Genomic DNA, 19,527 nt, shown 5'->3' with positions numbered 1-19,527 from the left:
GGAACTACGACTCGGTTTTAGGTATATTTTTTAATTAAACAAAGTCCTTTAGTCATTAATCAGTTTATTTAGTCTTAAACACAAGTCAAACCAAACGGTTAGTTTAGTCACATAATAAGTATGCACAAGTAAGAGATGCACAAGTAGTCAAGTAGTCACAACATGATGCAATGAGTTTGCAACCTAACCATGGCTCTAGTTCTCTAAAGTTCGGGATATGGGTTAGTCAAAGAGGGTCCATGGTTAATTTTCCGGATGCACTGCGCGAAAGCCTAACCGTGAAGGGTTGGCGCGAGTGGATGGGATACCGCGAGTTTAGGAAAACTCGCTTCCATGGTTTGGTAAATTCAACGTTCTCGGATGTACCCTTTGTTGCTTAGAGCGTTCAATCAGGTAGATGTAGCATGAATTCCGAGAGGGTTATGTCCATATGTAGAACACATATGGGTTTCAAAAAAGTGAGAAAAACTCAATCAGGAAGTAGGATCAAGCAAACAGTGCTAAAAACTGGTCAAAATTAGAACGCATATTTCTGGCTCGGTATTGGAAGAACTTGGCGCCAGCAAACAGAGTCCATCGCCAGCTTTTGGCTTTAGCGTCTGGCGACAGAAGCTGTCGCCTGGCGCTAACGTCAAAATGTTGGCGCTAATCTTTGTTCGCTGACGCTAGTTCCTACATGCCTTTGCAGCTTTCTGTGCTCGATAAAATTTTTCAGTTTCGCGCAGCATTATTTCGATCCTAGTTGTGAAAGATATTCCTCAAATTTCCTACGTGTGAAAAAATCCTATGTTTTAACTCATTACGGATGGACTTTCCAATGAGATCTTTTTTATGCATATGACAATAATGTTAATCAAAATTATGCACATGAAATACTTAGAACTTTTCGAGTCTCATCCACTCATTCTAAATCATTGCCGAAATAAATTTCAGGAATTAAAATAGAAACACTAGTGGAAAAATTGTCATTTGTAACACCCTATTTGTAACGGGCATGATAAAATCCGTTACAAAAAGAGTAATTGTAACGGGCAAAATATTTGATCGTTACGGAAAAACTTATTCGTAACGGGCAAACAAATGTCCGTTACGAACAATTAATAATTGTAACGGGCAAATAAATGTCCGTTACGAATAGTTATTAATTGTAACGGACAAATGTAAAGCCCGTTACAACTAAATAACTCTCTAGGGTTAAATGTTCGATCCGTTCCCACTTCCCCAGCCGCATTTCTTCCTCACTCCTCTTCTCTTTCTCTCTCCTCATACCACTCTCTCTTTACGCATCTCTCTTCTTCCTCACTCATCTGCTCTTTCTCTCTCCTCAAATCACTCACTCTCTCTACTCAAACCAGAAATTGTCAATAGCTAAAACTCACGAGTGATTTGCTCAAGAAGATTAGGGAGATCGAGGCCGATGAGACGTTGTCTGAGCCTGAAAAGGCGAAGAAGCGTCATCAACTTCTGGGTGGGGTTAGATCCGGAGCAAGCATCGATTGCCCACAACCACCGTCGTCGCCGTCGTCAATTTGAACCAAATACAACAACAACAACAAACTTGAATCAATTATTGATTCAAAAATCAGAAATTTGATGATAGGGTTTCTAAGTTCTTTAGCTTTGCGTTTTGGTCCAATTATTCAGGTTAAATGCCTTGATTTTTTTGGGTTTAATTTATGTAATATTGTTCGAAAAATTACTCCATTTTTACTCACGATCCACTCTTCAAATCCTATTATTTTAGGGTTAGGGTTTTCTAAATGGACCCAGTTGCTTCGGTTGTCGATAATTTAAAATCAATTGCAAAATGCGGCCAAGATCTTATCACCGGCATCACTCGCCGCCGGCAAAATTAGTCCCGTTAAAATCCGGTACGTTTTTTTTTTCTTCTCACTTCTGTTTTAATTTCTGTATATTATCATTTTGTTTGGCCTTGTTAATTTCTCAAATTTGATGCTGCAATGTTGTAAAATGCTGAATTTGATCTTGTTTCCAGATTATTATATGCTAATTTACATTATTTTATTTTTTTTGTAATTATTGATTTGATAGTGTCAAATTTGATCTTAATTGCTTGACTTGCTTTAGTTTCTGCCAATTTTACTCAGCAATTATAATTTTAGCCAGTACAATTTGATCTTTATTTGAAGTTTTATGGAATATATGTTTTTTTTTTTGTTTTTCTTTTGAAATTTGATTAACTGATCTTAATAAGTATAAAGTTCACTATGATGTACATATGTTCTTTACAGAGTATGTGTTCCCTTGGGGGCTAACTCCCTTTTTATTTGCATTTCCATTTGGAGTTTTTGAACAATTGAAACCCATATATGCACTTGGGTGCTGTTCAACATTGGGAAAAAGAGAAAAGTACCATTTTCCACTTCTAGGAAGTCACTTTATCTGTTTCCAATTGGCTTTAAGGCGAAGCCTCACTTAGTCTTATGGATTGGACACTAAAATGAGTGTTTTGCCTGATAGATGATTTTGATGCTGATGTGCATTTTCTTCTCCAGTCTTTTGAAAATTTCTTTGCTTGTCTACCTTTTTTTAGGTACAAAGACGTATTGGACAAAATTGTGAGGCTGCTCGCAAAAGTCGTATGCGGAAAAAGGTGGGAAGAGAAGTGTTACAAGTTTAATGAGTTGTGGTACTTGTTTCTGCTGATCTAATTCTTCTTGGAACTTTGTTATTTATAGGTCTATATTCAGCAATTAGAGTTGAGCCATTCAAAATTGATGCAAATGGAGAAAGAGCTTGAACGAGTGAGATAACTGGTATGATGATAATTGACATAATTCTCATTGCCCTTCTTATCTATTATAGATGTGTTTCCTAAAGACTGCATCTTTAATCAAAATGCTAAACACATCCTTGAATGGTTGATTCCAGGGTACGCTTGTAAGCAATGGTATTGACCCGCTTCCTTTCTCTGCCACTATAATTCAAGTTTGCCTTCCAATATGTCTGCTTCTAGCATTCTTCTACTTAAAATTTCTGTCTTTTGATAAACTGCTAATTCAATTAGTTGTTTGTGTAATATATAGCTGCAAATTAAGTCATTATTTTAAGAATGCACGTATTGCTCATTCAATCATTTAAAAAAATTAAAAAATAAAAAAATTGCTAAGTGGAGTAAGGTTTAATAAATTAAAACAGACCAATCAAGAGTCTTTTGAATAATAGCCTTCTTATTTTGAATTGTAGAATTCTACAGTTGCATAGCTTTATATATCAGTAATCTATTTTCAAACAAGATCAATTTAAGTCATTTGACAGTTGTAAGCAGAGTGCTGAGTATAGCCTTTTATTGTTAATTGATATTGAGATAGACTATGAAACTATACTGAAGTAAAGTCAGACTATATTGCTGCCAAAAAAAAAAAAAAAAAAAAAAGAGTCAGACTATTAGGAACTTGTGACTCCAAATTGTCTCTTGATCTCATTTCCTATCTCCATTACTAGATCCTATGCATTCATCCGGATTTACCAATATGGGGTTATTTTTAGTGCATACCTATTAAGCTTACTTTAATTTTAAAACATGAGACTTATGCATTCTTTAATTATTGTTTTTTTTTAGGGATTGTTGCTTTTGAGATGGAGTATGGACATTGGGTTGAGGAGCAGAATAAATAGATTTGCAAACTCAGAAATGCATTGAATACCCATATAACTGATGTTAAACTTCAGATTCTAGTAGATAGTGGCATGAAGCACTATTATGATCTTTTTCAATTGAAGGTAGGTGCAGCAAAGGCCGACGTATTCTATCTCATTTATTGATGCATTGAATACCCATATAACCGATGTTAATCCTTGCACTGCATAGAAGTATAGTAGTATTATATTGAATTTTTTGGTTTGAGGAATGTTTTTAGCACTAAAGGGGTTTGATTGGCATTATTTCCTATGGGACTCGATGAATTTTAGATGTTCCTGTTTATGTAAATCAAATTTCTTGAATGCATTGATTTGCTTTTTAAAAATATTTTTTAATTGAATTTTACCTTATGCTGACAATCAATTGTGTTTGTTTCTATTACAGATAATGCTAAAGTAATTGTCAACCCCAAGGGTGAAATGAAAGGTATGTGATTGCACCAACTTTGAATATTATGGGGGATCTTTGTGATGATATTTGAGCCTTTGTTAGTTCGGGAGTAGTTTGACATGGTAGCTTAGAATTTCATGGCATTTTGGTAGACCGTTCAATTTCCATGAAACCTGAATTCACCTGAATTTATATGGAATGTGTAACATGCATATCAGCTTATGTAATGGTTCAAAACAAAAAAAAAAATCTTAAGGGGACTGGGTAGGTAAGTGAAGTAAACTTCCCTTGTCATCAAAATTTTGTTACAAAGATTTCCCTTGCCATTATCAATGGAACCTTTTGCACCCTACATCCCATTTCCTGCTTTGTTGATTTATGATCCAAAACACAACACAATCTTGTGAATTAATGTTGTACAAGTTGCTTCTTATAGCTTTCGACTTGTATACAATCAACCCTTTTCTGTTTTTGTTAACTGAAAAAAAGTCTATTGACTAGTGTTGCCGCAGAACATTTCTCACATGTTTTGAGACTAGCATTTGATGAGTTGATGTGTTTAGGTGTGAACTCTCTGTTATTTTGACATGGTTGCATTTCAGTGTATATGTTTATAACATTTGTCTGAGATGTAAAGCATTAGAAACTTCTTAACCTCTGTGGGTATGTTATGAACAAACAGAACATAAAAAGCTTATTATGCCAACAATTTTACTGCATATGAAGTTTACTTCTCTGCTTATTGCTGATTACAATATAATTGTTTATATATCCCCGTCTTAATCCATATCTCTCTGTGTTTCAGGATCTGCTATTATTGGTCCCATTGCAAAGGAGTGTGCCGATTCGTGGCCAAGAATTGCTAGTGCTGCCAATGCCATTGTCTAAGAGATGTCGTTCAGAGTTTCCAATTTTGTTTTGCTATAATTCTGAATGTTTATAGTTGGATAAATGAACAATGCCGGTTTGTTAGGATGTGTTAAGTCAATTTGTGAGTTTGCAAGATATTAGTTGATTGTATATTAATTTATACTATATTTGTATAAAATATAAATATCTCTCATTATTAATTGATAAAATAGTGTGCAAAGCAATCCGGCATTTGCTGGATTTTTTTTAATTAGATCACACACTATTTGTAACGGGCAGATTTTAGGCCCGTTACAAATAAGTAAGTATTTATTCGTAACGGACATTTGGATGCCCGTTACAAATAACGGGGTTATTCGTAACGGGCAATAACATTTGCTATCCGTAACGGCCGCATACGTAACGGTCATTGCCCGTTACGGATGGGATGTTTTTACCCGTTATGGATAGGCTTTTTTCCACTAGTGAAATCCTCCCCAGTGGAGTCGCCAAAAAACTGTAGGGAATATTTCAAACATTATCCCAAACTTGAACCCCACTGTGATCATACACTACAGTACGGTGGCGTCCAAAGGGAAAGAAAATAGAGCAAAAGAGTCGCCAACAAGTTTTAGGAACTTGTAAACCGTTCACGAGGTGAAGGTTATACCCCTTAACGATCCAGGAGATCGTCAACTCCAATAGGTCTGGAACCATGACTAGTAGTTCGAGGATGAATGTACAAATTCAACCTAAAACAGATTGAACCTGCCCTAATAATAGGCCTCTACTTTATTCTGATCGTATTCATGTGCGCTTTCTGACTAACATACAATCAATAGGTTTAACCCTAGACCTGTTTATCTATGTTGGTTGAATATTAATGCACAAATAAAACTATTCTTGGCGATCACTTGAATTATAATCATATTAACCCAAAACAAGATTATTAATTATCTTATTGAGCGTGATTACAAGTACCAATTCCCTTTAAACATGCATAAAAGGTGTGATCAAGCAATAAAAATAAATATCAAGCAACATAATCATAATAATAATTAAAACAATTATAATCATAATAATGATAATAATGATAATTAAAATAATCATGTTAAAGCATAATAATAGCAAGATCTTAGTCATGATACTAACAAGATTAATAACAAACCCTAACATGTCACTAAACAATAAAGATCAAAGCTTTAGCCCTAACATGATACTAACATGATATTAGGAAAGAAAATAGGAGGCATCGCAGGAATCATGATTGATATAAGCAAATCACCCTAAATATCATACTAAAGAAAGCATCCTAACATGATACTAGGAACATCCTAAACATGATACTAGGAATCACTAAAACATCCTAACATGATACTAGGAATCAAAATAACAATCTAAGCATGATTTCTATATCATAAAATCAATTAAAGCACTTACTTGGAGGCCTCGTACCTCTTTCTAATAACAAAATACACACGTTAGTAACTTCAAGAAAAATAATAAACAACAATTAAATTAAATAATTGAAAGAGAGATTTAGGACCAAACCCTCAGAAATATCAAACCTTTCACGTCTAGGGCGAAGGCAACTTCGAACAATGCTAGGTATGTCTAGGTCTTGTGAATGCGAAATTTTGTAAAAAGAGGGTAAGTTTAGAAAAGAGATAGAGAGAAGCTTTAGCTTAGAGAGAGAAAAGAATTTGAAAACTAGATAGTTGATGATTGTAGATGAATGAAAACGGAGTTTTTAGGAGGCTATTTATAGAGAAAATCAGCCAAAAAGATAAAAAAATCAAACCCGAGTTCTGTCGTGAAAAAACAGAGTTAGCGCCAAACGCTGACATTAGCGTCAGACGCTAATGCTAGCGCCAGGCGCTAATGCTGGCGTTTGGCGCTAATTAAATTTTTGACGCGTTTTCTAAAATCAGATAGAAATTAACCGTACAGGAGGATGAAATCGTATTTTCCTCAAAAACTTTCTTTAATTCAGATTAAAACTCTAAAAAGTCAACAAAAGTCAATTTATCAATGCTAATTGAATTAGGAATGAAAAGAACCTTCTAGAAGAATCTAGAAGACTAAAACCATTCCTAATTGCATTAGGAATGATAAATCCATATTAGGCCCTCCCCTATATCATTGGGCCGCATATAAGGCTCAAACCAGACCCAATTTAGTAATTTGGCCATAACTTCCTCAATATTCATCGGAATTGGGGCTTATAATATATCGTTGGAAAGCTCTTTTCAATCCCTATCCAACTACACTACTATTGGACCCATATCATGGACCAACCAAACTGGATGGGCTGTTTTCTTAAAATAGATTTTCAAAAACAGAGAGAAAAGAAAAGAAATTAAAACTATCCGCAACACTAGACTTTCCACACTTTCACTTCATTCGATTATGATTCGACGTGAAAGGTACTCATCACTGGGTTTGGTTTTTGGGGAGACACAAATGGGTGTCTACATTAGGTAAAAATGTTGCCTTGTAACTCTCGTGAGGGAGTTACGACAGTGATTTCTCGACCGAATTAGGTAAATTCCGCTTAATACTTGAATTAGAGGTTGGGGCGTTACAAAAAACCTAAATACAAGTATAGAGGTAAGTCAGGGATCGAATCCAAAGGAACGGTTATGTTCAAGTTCTTTCAATTGGGTGCCTAAGCTAGGTCGAAGTCAAAGGTGAAGAGGTCACTAGACAACTAAAAAAACAAACAACGAAACAAATAAAACACTAGGGAACGGGGATCAACAAGTAATCATGAAAATTGCAACAACTTGGGAAAAACATGCCAATAAAAGGTTTTGAAGACTAATGATAAGAGCTATCAATTGAAATTAAAGAGCTATCTCCTAATCGTTAAGCTAGTGGTCTCTACGAATAACAAACTAGGAGAATCACAATCCAAACCAATTGATAGTTGCAATTCCTTTCAATGGGTTGTATCATTAGAAATCACAATGCAATCTAGCATAATTCTCAAGGCCTATTCAAATTGCACGCATGCAAACTTACATTAATCACTTTAATCTCAACAATCAATCAACACAATTCCTAAATTAATCACAATCAATCAATCATACAAGTTTCACCCAATCCCTTGCCAAACAACTACTCAAGAATCATCATATAATCAACAAGCAACTAAGAAATCAAGAATCAACCAAATGTAATGTACAATTACACTAATCAAGATCAATTATCAAAACCAAATCAATTAAACATGAAATTAAACAATTCAATTAAATAAGATAGAATTAGAAATTCTCATTGATTAATTATGGAGATCTTCAATACAATTGTCACCTTGAATATTCAATCTCTCAAATCCCCAATGAAATCTCTCACTTTCTCTCTCTAAATCAACTCCTAAATCTAACCCTAAAACTAGATAATGAAACTCTCAACTAAGCTAAAATTATGTCTAAAAACTTCATCCAAATATTAGGTCTTAAAATATTTATAAGAGGCGGGAAAACAAGCTCAAAATGAATCCCGAAGCATGGTTGCGCGACCGAGTAAGGTGGCCTGCATGCCCTCTCCTCCTCGATCGCGCCCGCGATAAATTGGGTACGAAATGGTCCTCGATTGCCATGAAAGAAAAGAAAGCTATGAAAAAAAGGTAAAAACAACGTAAATAATCATCAAATACCCCCAAGCTTAACTTTTGCTTGTCTTCGAGTAAAAATAAAACAAGTAAAGGAAAATTTAATATGTCATGCGTAAGGTTTTAGAGTCACCTCTTACAAAACACGTGACACATAAAATGCATCTAAACATATATTGAAATTCATAAACAACACCTACACTAAAATAGGCGACACTAAAACTATACGTGTCCCGTATTTTATCATATGTTACTTATAAAGTATTACCTTACGAGTCACCTATAGTCCTATACTATTACAAGCGACACCTTTATCAATTTTTTTTATTGACAGAAAGCAAAACCCTAGAAATCTCATTAATTCGCTTATTTTTTTTGTTTCTCTCTCATCGCCTCCCTCATTCATTCCCTTAGTCTTTTTGTTCCTTCCTCTCTTCACATCTTACTTTACTCCTCCATACACATTCTTATCTCCATTTTTAAGTCTCTACTCTCCAACAATCAAGATCTCAAAATTTTCCCCAATTCATCACAAAAAGCACTTCAATTATAGCTTAAAAACCTAACATATTCCCCAAAAGTTCATCAACAATTTTTCAGATTCTGCACATTTACAGTGAATCAATCTTCATCTTAAATCAATCAAATTGATAAGATAAGCAATCATCAATGGGAACAGCGACATTAGCACTAGGATTATCCAGAAAGCTAAAGAAGGTTCTAGAATCTCGAATCGATATTTCATAACTTGTCACATCTCTGTCCACACTATCCATATTCTACTCCGACATCTCTCCTCAGGCGCGCCATAACCTCAGATCTTCCATTGAGAAGCGCTCTCTTTCTATCAACCATGATTTTCTCTGCGCATCCGATGCGGCGTAACAGGTTCTTTCTTTATTGATTTCTCGGGGTTTCTGATACGGCCTAATAGATGGGATAGTTAAAGCTCTACAGGTTTGTTAAATTAAAGTAGAATCATTATTTTAATGAGTTCAATTATAGCAGAATTGATAATTATGTCTTCAATGAGCTCATTATTTTTATAAATTGATAGTTATGTCTTCAATGAGTTAAATTATAGCAGAATCATTATTTTAATAATTAGCAATGGTTATTTTGATACTTGTATATACAATAGGAAGCCATTAATTTAGTGTACACCACATGTTTGATAAAATGTCTAAGTGAATTTTGGCTGACAGTACCAAATTAAACCAAACAACATGATGCTTGAGGGTCTACTTTGAAAAATGCATATACTTAAAAGTTAACATACCATCAAAGAGTTTGGTGGTACTTTTTATTTCTTTAAATTTTAGCTCAGATTGTTTCTTTATATTTGGATAATAAGATTGAGTTATCTTTTGCTTAATTAAAAATAATTTGAATGGCTAGTATGCTAAATTTGGTCAGAGATATTTTCACATTTGAGTGAGCAATCTTTGTCTTTTCTTCATTGTTTAACTTGAATTTTAGCTTACTAAATTTAAAAGTGGCCTATTGTTTTGAGACTTTCCAAATGAATGTGGTTGATTGTGTTGGAGAGAGTAATTATAAAATAGGGCACATCGTCTTTTTGGAACTCTCTGCCTCTCTGGATATGTGCTTGGTGGATTCTAATAGTGCAATATATTGCTTTGTTATATGTTTATGTATATACCCGTAGAATCCTAAAGTTTTATTTCAATTGCTTCTTGAAGGTCACAATATTCATTTAAGCTTTAAAATTAGTGTATTCAATGTACGCATATCATCTAATTTATGCAATTTAGGAATTAATTATCTAGGACTGATTATGTTTTGTGTTTACAAAAGTGTAGAGTGTAAGGATCAAGCTGCGTGTCCTGTCATAATTAGCATAATGCTTACCAGATGATTGTCTGGTAATCAAGGAACTAGAGATGAACAATTTACCCCAACCGCTATTGAAATTCTCCCATAAAAGGTAAAAATTATATTCATACCTTTTTGCAAATTCTGTAGAATCTCGTAATTAGAACAGTTTGGAGGTCTGACTTCTCTGGGCTTGTTCTCCTTCATCACAAATGATTTTTAGGTGACTTTTTTTTTTTGAATTTGGGTGACTTTATGTGTACTCTTTGCTTGTAACATTTCAGAATTTTTTGAGTTTTTTTACTATTTAACTGTGTTGTTTTCAGAAAAATGATCAGTCTTGGTTCAATTTGGTATATGCTTCTATTTTAATGCATTTTTCTTAGAGATTTGTTGAGATTTTTGCTTGGATATTTCTGTGTGGTTTAGGGTGTTTGAAGAGTATTTTACTCATATAAATTTCATCCTTTCTACTATAATACTTTCTGTGGTTTGTGGCTTTTTGCTTTGATTGTGCACATATTTTGTGTTTAAAACATGGGTGAAGAGGCTATAAACAAACTTATGCAACATTTCTTGAGAAATTTGATATAGTGGAGGAAAAGTTGATTGATAGATCGGAAGCTAGGTTTGAAGCCTTTGCTAAGATGTTACAAGTTTGTAAGAAGAAAAAAATGGAAAGATAATGATGATGAGTATTCAAGTATTCTTTGCATATTCTGAAGCAAGTGACAGACAATATTAAGTATTCAATTTAGCAGATTTTTGAGAAATAGATATCTTGTATTTTTTGTTCTTTTTTAGTCTAGGTGCATGTACAAATATTATTACTCTTCATAATAAGGAGAGAAATTCAAATATAAGTCTTGGAATAGCAAGTATGGGTGCTTTAATTGTGTTTCCCACCATGGCTGTTATGTAAAGATTAATAACTTTCTTGGTATGTTAGTACTTTTATGTGACTGTACTTCACGTCACATGCAAAAGAAATATCCACCATGTTTAGCTAATACCTAATAAAGTACATTTTGATGTGTGCTAGTGCCACTACATGTTTTTTTAAACACTTCGCGATGCTGAAGTTGTTAGTGTTGATCTCCTTTTTCCGGTGGCTTACTAATTCCGAAACTTTAATTTAAATTATACTCCTAAATTTTCATATTTGGGACATGAAATGTCTCTCACATATCTCTGACTACTGTTCAGATTTGACTGTTTTGTTTCTCAGTATTAATTTTTAAGTGCATGAAAAATCAGAGCTGACCATTGCTCGGAAACCTACTAGAAAGCATGCACCACCTTGATCAGTGATTCTTGATTGTCACTTAGCTTGTCTTTGTTATTCTAGGTTTTTGATGTTTATGTTAATATTTCTAATATTAGTTTTATAGAAGTTTTCAAAAGCCTAATAGCTCAAATTGTAGAGCAATGTGCTATTGCACATAGATGTAGCTTCAAGTCCTACATAGGTTGTAATTATAGTAGCAAGTATGAACTTAACGAGGAAAAAGAAAAAAAAAAGTAATTTTGGCATCGCTATTGAAAAATTATACTTTTCAAAAAATTACTTTACGCGTCGCCTCATAAAAAGCAAGGGACTCATAAAATACACCTAACGCGTCGCCTATAGTGAAAAAGGCGACTCATAAATTAACCTAACACGCCGTTTGTAATGAAAAAGGCAACTCATAAACCAACCTAACGCATCACCTATAATGAAAAAGATGACTTGTAAACCAACCTAACGCGTCACCTGTAATGAAAAAGGCGACTTGCAAACCAACCCAATGTGTTACGTCATAGGCGACACATAAGGGGGTACCTATTATGTCGGTGCCTATAGTGTCGCCCTTGAAGCAATGTGTAAGATTGTTTAGAGGCGACTCGATAGGGGTTGTTTTTGTAGTAGTGTTAGTTTTTCCATGACAAACTAATACTGCATTTTTCCTAGCCGCATGATAATATGTTCTCCATGACAATGTAGTATGTATGCAAAACAGAGTATGTTTCGAAATTGCACGAAAACAACAGGCACCCTTCCCTACTGTTGCGACAATATAGCTTAGATTTGAACAAGTAGTTCCACGCTATAATGATAGTCCTCATGAAGTATCATTACATGAAAGTAATGTTTATATGAGACATATTGGATGAAAAGGCCTTTGTGGACTGTTTCTGCGAGTAATCAACATCCTGCACTCTTATCTAGTGCATACAAGTCATGGTTGAATCCTCGAAGTAGGAGGGAACGAGTTGGTTTGCGTAGGTTTGATGGTGATGTGAAGGAACGACTTGGAAGTAAGAAGGCGCCTCCTAAAGATTGTCTTGATCCGAGAACACAAGAAATTGAGTTTAAGACTCCTATATGCCTAAGAAGAATAGTTGAGTAAAAGGAAAGGGTAAAGACAAGATGGTGTATAGGAAGAAATAACCTAAGAAACGTGAGAGAGGTAAAAAGGGTGAAAGCTCTACTAGGGGTGTGACGGTTCGAGCTATGATGGACACTCTAATGGTGAAGGCCGAACTAATTGAAAAGAAGAAAGAAATTCCTAAGACTAAGAGAGATTAAATTAATATTGCTACGCTTTTATAATTTATGTTTTAATTTTTAAATAAGGCGTATGATGTCAATAGTTGTAGTGACATTTATTTCATTAATAATATTTCTTTTTGCCTTAATTAATTAACACTTACAATGACTTCTCCTTCTTCCTTTTTTTTTTTAATTAATTTATTTATTTGAGACAAGAAGTTGGATGAAATGGCAGAACCGACACACGAGTCGTTGAAAGAATCCTCCGGCGACTTTCGTCAGCTGAAATCGCTCGGTTATTCTTAATCGTGACCAGACGATGGCCGATAGGAAAGCGAGCCGCCCCAAACATCTTGGGGGCTAAGAAAGGCAAGTACGAGTACCCCAAGCCTAAAAGAAAAAAACTGAGATCAAAAGGCAAAAATGGGGATAAAAAAATAACAAAAGTTAAAAATGAACACGCACCTCAAGGATACGACCATGCCACAAAATGGAGATCTGAGGCACCTTAGTAGCCGCCGCGGAATCCATCACTCGGGTCGTCTTGCCCATAGCTATAAGCAGACGGGCATACGACACCTCCGCCCAACTTAGGTTACCTACTAGCCCCAAATCACCGAGGCAAACGAGTAACCTGATAGCGAAACGCTCTCCCCGATCACTCAAGATAGTGACGGAAAGAACGTGAGAAATGTATATCCGAGACAGCTGCTTAGGTATACACTGCCAATCAACCTCATCAGCCGCCAACTCGTCAGTAAGAACCAAGTACGGACAATACAAATGGAGGGATGCTGCAAGGCGGTCCCCCACAAGGTCACACAACGTCTCGTCTGACCCCTTAATGACTTCCATAGCTATAGGCTCACCTCCAAAAGGAAAACCCGTAATCATGGAGAAATTGTAAGGGGTAATCGTCATCTCTCCCAATCGAAATTGGAAAGTGTTGGTGAAATCCCACCAAAACTCCAGCAACCCACGAAGAAGAGCTGACGATGCAGGCTAACTCGATAAATCCCGAAGAGCCGCCAGTTGGGGGCTGATCCCCGAAAGCTCCACCACCTCCTTTATCACGAGGGGTAAACTCTCATAATGGCCCCTCAAGTCACCCGAGTCGTACACACGCATGCTGGGCTCACTCTAACAAACATATGAAAATAATACAGTTACGACTTGTTTTAAGAAAAAAGAGAGAAACAAAATGAAGGCGCGAAAAAACTCAATATGCCACGCCAACTCCTAATCGAGACGTGATGGTCTAGGTCCCACTTAAGGACCCGAGGGTCCCAGACCACATCCTTTTGGCAACGTCGATCAGCTACGACGCGTTGCTCCCGAACCTCCTCACGAGGACGTGTCACCCTCTTTCGAGAGTGAACTACCTCATCAAGAACAGGAACTCCCAAGTCCTGCTCGGCATCGACGAATGGAGGGGTATCCATGCTATAACAAATAAAGTTCCCTATTAGTTTATTTCCTAAAAACTAGGACTAAGCTAAATATGTCCTAGACCCATTTCGGCAGCATAACGGCTACTAAAGGGACATAACACAAAAATCGAATGCCACCCATGCTTGGGGGCTACGATACCTGTAGTTAAACTCAGTAAATGGGGGATTTTAACACCCACAAAGTCATCCTATACCAGTTTAAACTAAAGCATTCAAGAGATTATATTCCTAAATCTCAAAGAATCCACTATTTTTAGGCGAATAATAATAACACAAACATAATTATCCCGTCTACCAAACAATTTTGAGGTTCAAACATGGAAAAAACAAGCTAAGAGTATACTTCGTGCCATTTTTTCGGATTCAAAATTTTCAAAACATGATTCATGAAAGTAATACTAGTTCTAATGCTATAATTTACTTCATAATCAACAAGTATAACCCACATGAGCAAGCAAAACAACACAAATCGAACTAAAATCGAAGAAAAAATGCAAGAACGCACTTGAACGAAGAAATGCTCATACAAGGTTCAATACTAACCATTTTTCATTAAATTTGTTGCAAAATGCTCCCCAAACATAGCTTAATAACATGGAACAAACAACTTCAAGGAAAAGCAACCGAATCAAAAACCCCTAAATTCGAATTTTGGGGTTTTACGATTCAAAAATCACCCAAATTCAGCCAAAAAACGAATAAGCATTAGTAAAAACTTACATTGGATTATGGCAAATACAAATAAGGGATGAAAGTTACTTCCTGTAGCTTCAAAAACGAAAGAAATTCGAGCTTTTTAGAGAGAGAAAGAAGCGAAAATGGCGAAGGAAGGAGAGAGAGTGCGAAATGGAAAATCACGCTCAACGGTTTTCTTTTTGCTGATTTAAATGTCGCGCGCAACTCAATTGCGCACGCCTAGCCAGCGCAACCCACTGCGTTAATACTAGTCACTTAAAAGAACGTTTTTTGAATTTCGATCCGTTTGATTAATTTTTAATGGTTTTGGCTTGTTGTTAGACGTAATGGCGCGCAAATTATCGAGGTTTCTTTTAATTGCTTTGCATTTTGTAGTTTGTTTTCTTCTTTGATAGTTTTTTGCATCATCCTTCATGCACACCGTGCTTTGTACCTTCCCTAAGCATACGTTTTGAACGTTTTTCGTAAGCGTGTCTTAAGACGTTCCGTAGTGGTGCTTTACGTAAAAGCTTCTATAGACAGGTTTGTCATTTAATTATACTGACTTTATAAATGTCCGGTCTTTTCTTCCTTTTTCATGTCCAAAGCGAAAATGGTGGCGTTATTATATAGTGTAAAATTGTAAGGCGTTATCATACAACGTAAAAATGTATGGCGTAGGTGTTGCATAAAATTTCACCTCTTCCCAGCTTAACGGGATCTACCTCTTGTAACTAAAAGGTAGAATTACTTTACTTTACTTTAGGCGTTAGCTTACGGGTCGACAGGCGCGTCGAACCATTCGAGAACAAACACTTCTTGATTGGATGCAAAAAAGTAGTTAGTAATCTTACTTGCTTATCGGACAGTTAGGGTGTCGTCCATCCCTTGTATAAAGAGCGACGTGCGATGTGGCATCTATGTAGGCATGTGCCCCTAGTCCTAAGACACGTGTACTCATCTTGTGGACAAAACTGCCGAGAGAGTTGCCGATTTTCTTCTCTCTTACTAGATTTGGATATATGCCTCCAGTCCTGAGACATGTGTTTCTATCTTATGGACACCGAGTATAGCGTTGTGATAAGCGAATTGTCGAGAACTTTATTCAGGCTGCGGAAGCCAAAACATTCAGGCTGCGAAAATCGAAAGGCCGCAAAAGCCGAAACATTTAGGCTGCAAAAGTCGCAAGGCTACGAAAGCCGAAACACTCTTTTATCATCTTTTTAAACTTGTTAAAATTAGGGTAAAGTTTCAATGATGTATCGAGGCACTTTAGACCAACAATGCCATGATTAGGAGGATATCATCCTCTTTTAATCCTTTTAAAACCGATTTCTTCTCATGACATGACATGACATCACCCAGAACACCTTTACTTGTAAAAGCGTTCTACAATTGCAAAGGATAAGTCTAGATTCCTTTGCACGTTAAGACTAGAAAGTACTCGTTTCTGGCCATAATAGCTATTTGTCTCAAGCATTTAGTTAACCAAGGACTGTTTCGACATCCTTAAACATTTCTGAAAGATTCTCTATTCTTTGAGAACTGCGCAAAAAAGTCTCGGATTTATTTCCTTGGCTACTTTGATCCTCATCTATCCTAGACTCGATAAATATGAAATAGAATTTTATAAAAATATGAAATAGAATCTTACCATAATACTGCGCGCAACACATTCGGATGCACGCGACACCTCATGCGGCAGAATGCTCAAAACCCTAATCGTATCCCTTCCTTATAAATAGAGGTTTAATACGAGGCTCAAAGACAAATAAATTAACATAAAACGCTAGCAGAAATCTTGTGAACTTTTGTGCAACAAAACCCTCTTGTCTTAAACACTCACCCCTTTTAATCTTTGTTATCACGGTGGAGGTTCCCGAACAAGAAGGAGTCCATAAGTGTTCTAAACGAAGATCTAGCAAAGAGAAGTGGTAAATTCCCGAGCACTTAGATCAATCACTTTTATTTTTATTGTTTAAAAGAACATTAATTAATTAATTAGTGTTATTTGATCACTTGAAACGGATTTCTAATTATTTAATTCCACATAGCATCTTGCGTTAAATAAAAATAGAATTGAATAATTAATTGTTGAGTGATCACTTAAGCCAAGGCGAATCTTGTTCATTTTGTTTTTCTCACAAACTTGAATTAAATAAACAATAACGACTTTGCAATGTAATTCCTACGTGATCAATGTCTGTAAATAAAATCAACTTAGTTTTAGGTATCACGTTGCATTTATTGTTTGGTAATGAAATTGGGAAAAAGGAAGGGCTAGTAGAGGACGTAACTAGGGCTAGAATAGCGATTCCTCCCTAAAGGAACGTTATTTTAATACCCTCGCTCCCGAACTCATTTCTGGTTTTGTAGACCAATTTGGGCAAGGGTAAACTTTCAATTCGTGCTAATTATCACTTGAACTCTACTTGGGAGAAAGGCATGAACGAGGTTTATGAGTTTTCCTAAAAATCACTGGCGACTCCTACTTGTTTCTTACAAAAAAGCGTGATGAGAGATCATTTCTAATTCAAGGTCTCCCAAACAATCACGAATTCAAATCCTAATACACCCTAACAAGTGTAAAGTCCTAGGCTTTAAAGGGCCATGAGCATCTAAGGAGAAGGATCCCCTGCGATGGGAACACCCTCCTTACACTAGGTTCATGACTTGATATGCTTTGGTGCATTGCTTTAAATCAAGAATCAAGGTAGATTGACTACTAACTTGCTAGCATATGGAAAGTAAGACTCAATTCTAGATGAACTTGGCTTTGAAAGGTTAAATTGGGTCAATTGCGGGTATTTACACCCACCTAATATCCGGTAATATCTTTCATAGCTCTTTCTCTAATGGTTGATGCCTTGTTGGACATGTGTTGGTATTGTTGGATTAATCTCTTTGTTTTTAGCTCCCATGGATTCTTTGATGTATGTTTGAGCATGTTGTTTCATTCAAGCTTGGGGGAGGGTATTCTATAATGTTTGGTGGGATGTTGATTCATATATGCCATTCACATTTGTATATGCATTTCCATGCTTCTTTATCTTGAAAAAAATTAAAAAAATAAAAAAAATAACTCCAAAAAGAATTTTGTTTCTATCAAGGCAAATTTGCAATGTGTTTTGTTTTGTTCTTGCTTTGGACATAATACTTTTGGACTTGTATAGTCGAATGCTTTTCTTCATAAATGGTAACGGTATGCACGGTTTGAGAGTATCTTTGGTTGATTTAGGGGATAGAGTATGCTAAGGTAGTCATTTAGAACTTTTGGGACCTTGAAGCCGGATTCTATTGTTTTTGAAAATTTGCAATTGCTCCCCTTCGGTGAATGACAAGGGAAATAAACACGTCATCAAATGTCTATCCTTAGATCAAATAGAATTTATACAACCTAAACAAACCTAATACGAGTATAAGGCAAGCATAGGGGTCGAACCACAGGGAACGAGTAAACACTACCAAATGCTATCAACAATTAATCTAGTCCGGAATAAGAGATAAGTAAACTAAAGTCTAAACACGCTAAGACAAGAAATAAAACACTAAGGAAAATGGTTTAGGAATGACAATCACTCCAGAATAGAAAAGGCATAGAAGTTGAATTAATTATGAACTAAACATTCTCGAATATCGAATTAAGGTCCAATCTAGCCACCTGTCGGGGTTCATTGGCTTCTCCTAACATAGCCTCTATGCTTCCACATTAGAACCATCAAATAACGATCAATACAAATGAATCTTGCTAGGTCCGCTATCGCATCTTCTAACAAAATTCACTCCCAATCAACTAACAACATGCATTTTGCAAGTAGATTGAAGAATATCAAGCATTAAACATGCTAATAAATCAATTCCAAGCCCTAGAACGTGCTCAAAATCCAACTACACCATAACCATCCCCTTAATGGGGAAATTACTCACTAATCATGATAATAACAAGATTAACTAACAAATAACCAAGAATCAACATGATTAACAAGCAACACTAACAACTAAAACAATAATCAAAAGAAAGCAAATAAAATAAGGAGAGAGAGTTAGAGATTCTCATTGATTGAAGATGAAAGTCTACAAATAAGATGATCAATCTTCTTCTTCAAAATCTAAGCTCAACAATGGTGAAACCCTCACTTTATCTCTCTAAACTACTCTAATCCTAAACAAAACCTAGAGAGAGAAGCTCTCCTAAAACAAATTAAGAAAATAGAATAATAGTTGATTCCTTATTAATTACCCTAAAAATGGGTATTTATACTAACTTAAGAAAATAGAAAAATAAAAATAAAAAGAAATAAAATAAAAAGAGGAAAATAAAGAAAGGAAGGAAATTAAAAGAAAAAGAAATTAAAATAATAAAATCTCAAAAATCCCACCCAAAATCGAAACAATCAGACACCCCATTTTCTTCCTTCGCATTTGGCTGCTTTGAACTCCATTGAAGCGCATCACCATCACCATCGTTCATCAACCATTGATAACAATAATCAACAGTAATCATCAAGCATCA

General features: G+C 35.6%; 1 long non-coding RNA gene across 2 annotated transcripts; it reads left to right on the top strand.

The window, feature by feature from the left end:
* The first annotated feature begins 1,242 nt into the window (after positions 1-1,242).
* LOC145559696 (uncharacterized) lies at positions 1,243-5,133 on the top strand. Of its 2 annotated transcripts, XR_014092879.1 has the most exons (8): positions 1,243-1,644; positions 1,745-1,871; positions 2,555-2,614; positions 2,700-2,777; positions 2,893-2,911; positions 3,584-3,744; positions 4,049-4,090; positions 4,860-5,133. It is a non-coding gene; the product is annotated as an uncharacterized LOC145559696 (long non-coding RNA). The 2 variants fall into 2 exon arrangements; XR_014092878.1 differs by lacking the exon at positions 2,893-2,911.
* Positions 5,134-19,527: the final 14,394 nt, after the last annotated feature.

This window comes from Chenopodium album, chromosome 9 (assembly GCF_948465745.1).
Source record: "Chenopodium album chromosome 9, dcCheAlbu1.1, whole genome shotgun sequence".
Classification (NCBI taxonomy): Eukaryota; Viridiplantae; Streptophyta; class Magnoliopsida; order Caryophyllales; family Amaranthaceae; genus Chenopodium; species Chenopodium album.
Note: the sequence above shows the minus strand (reverse complement) of the source record. Positions and strands in the feature narration are given on the sequence as shown.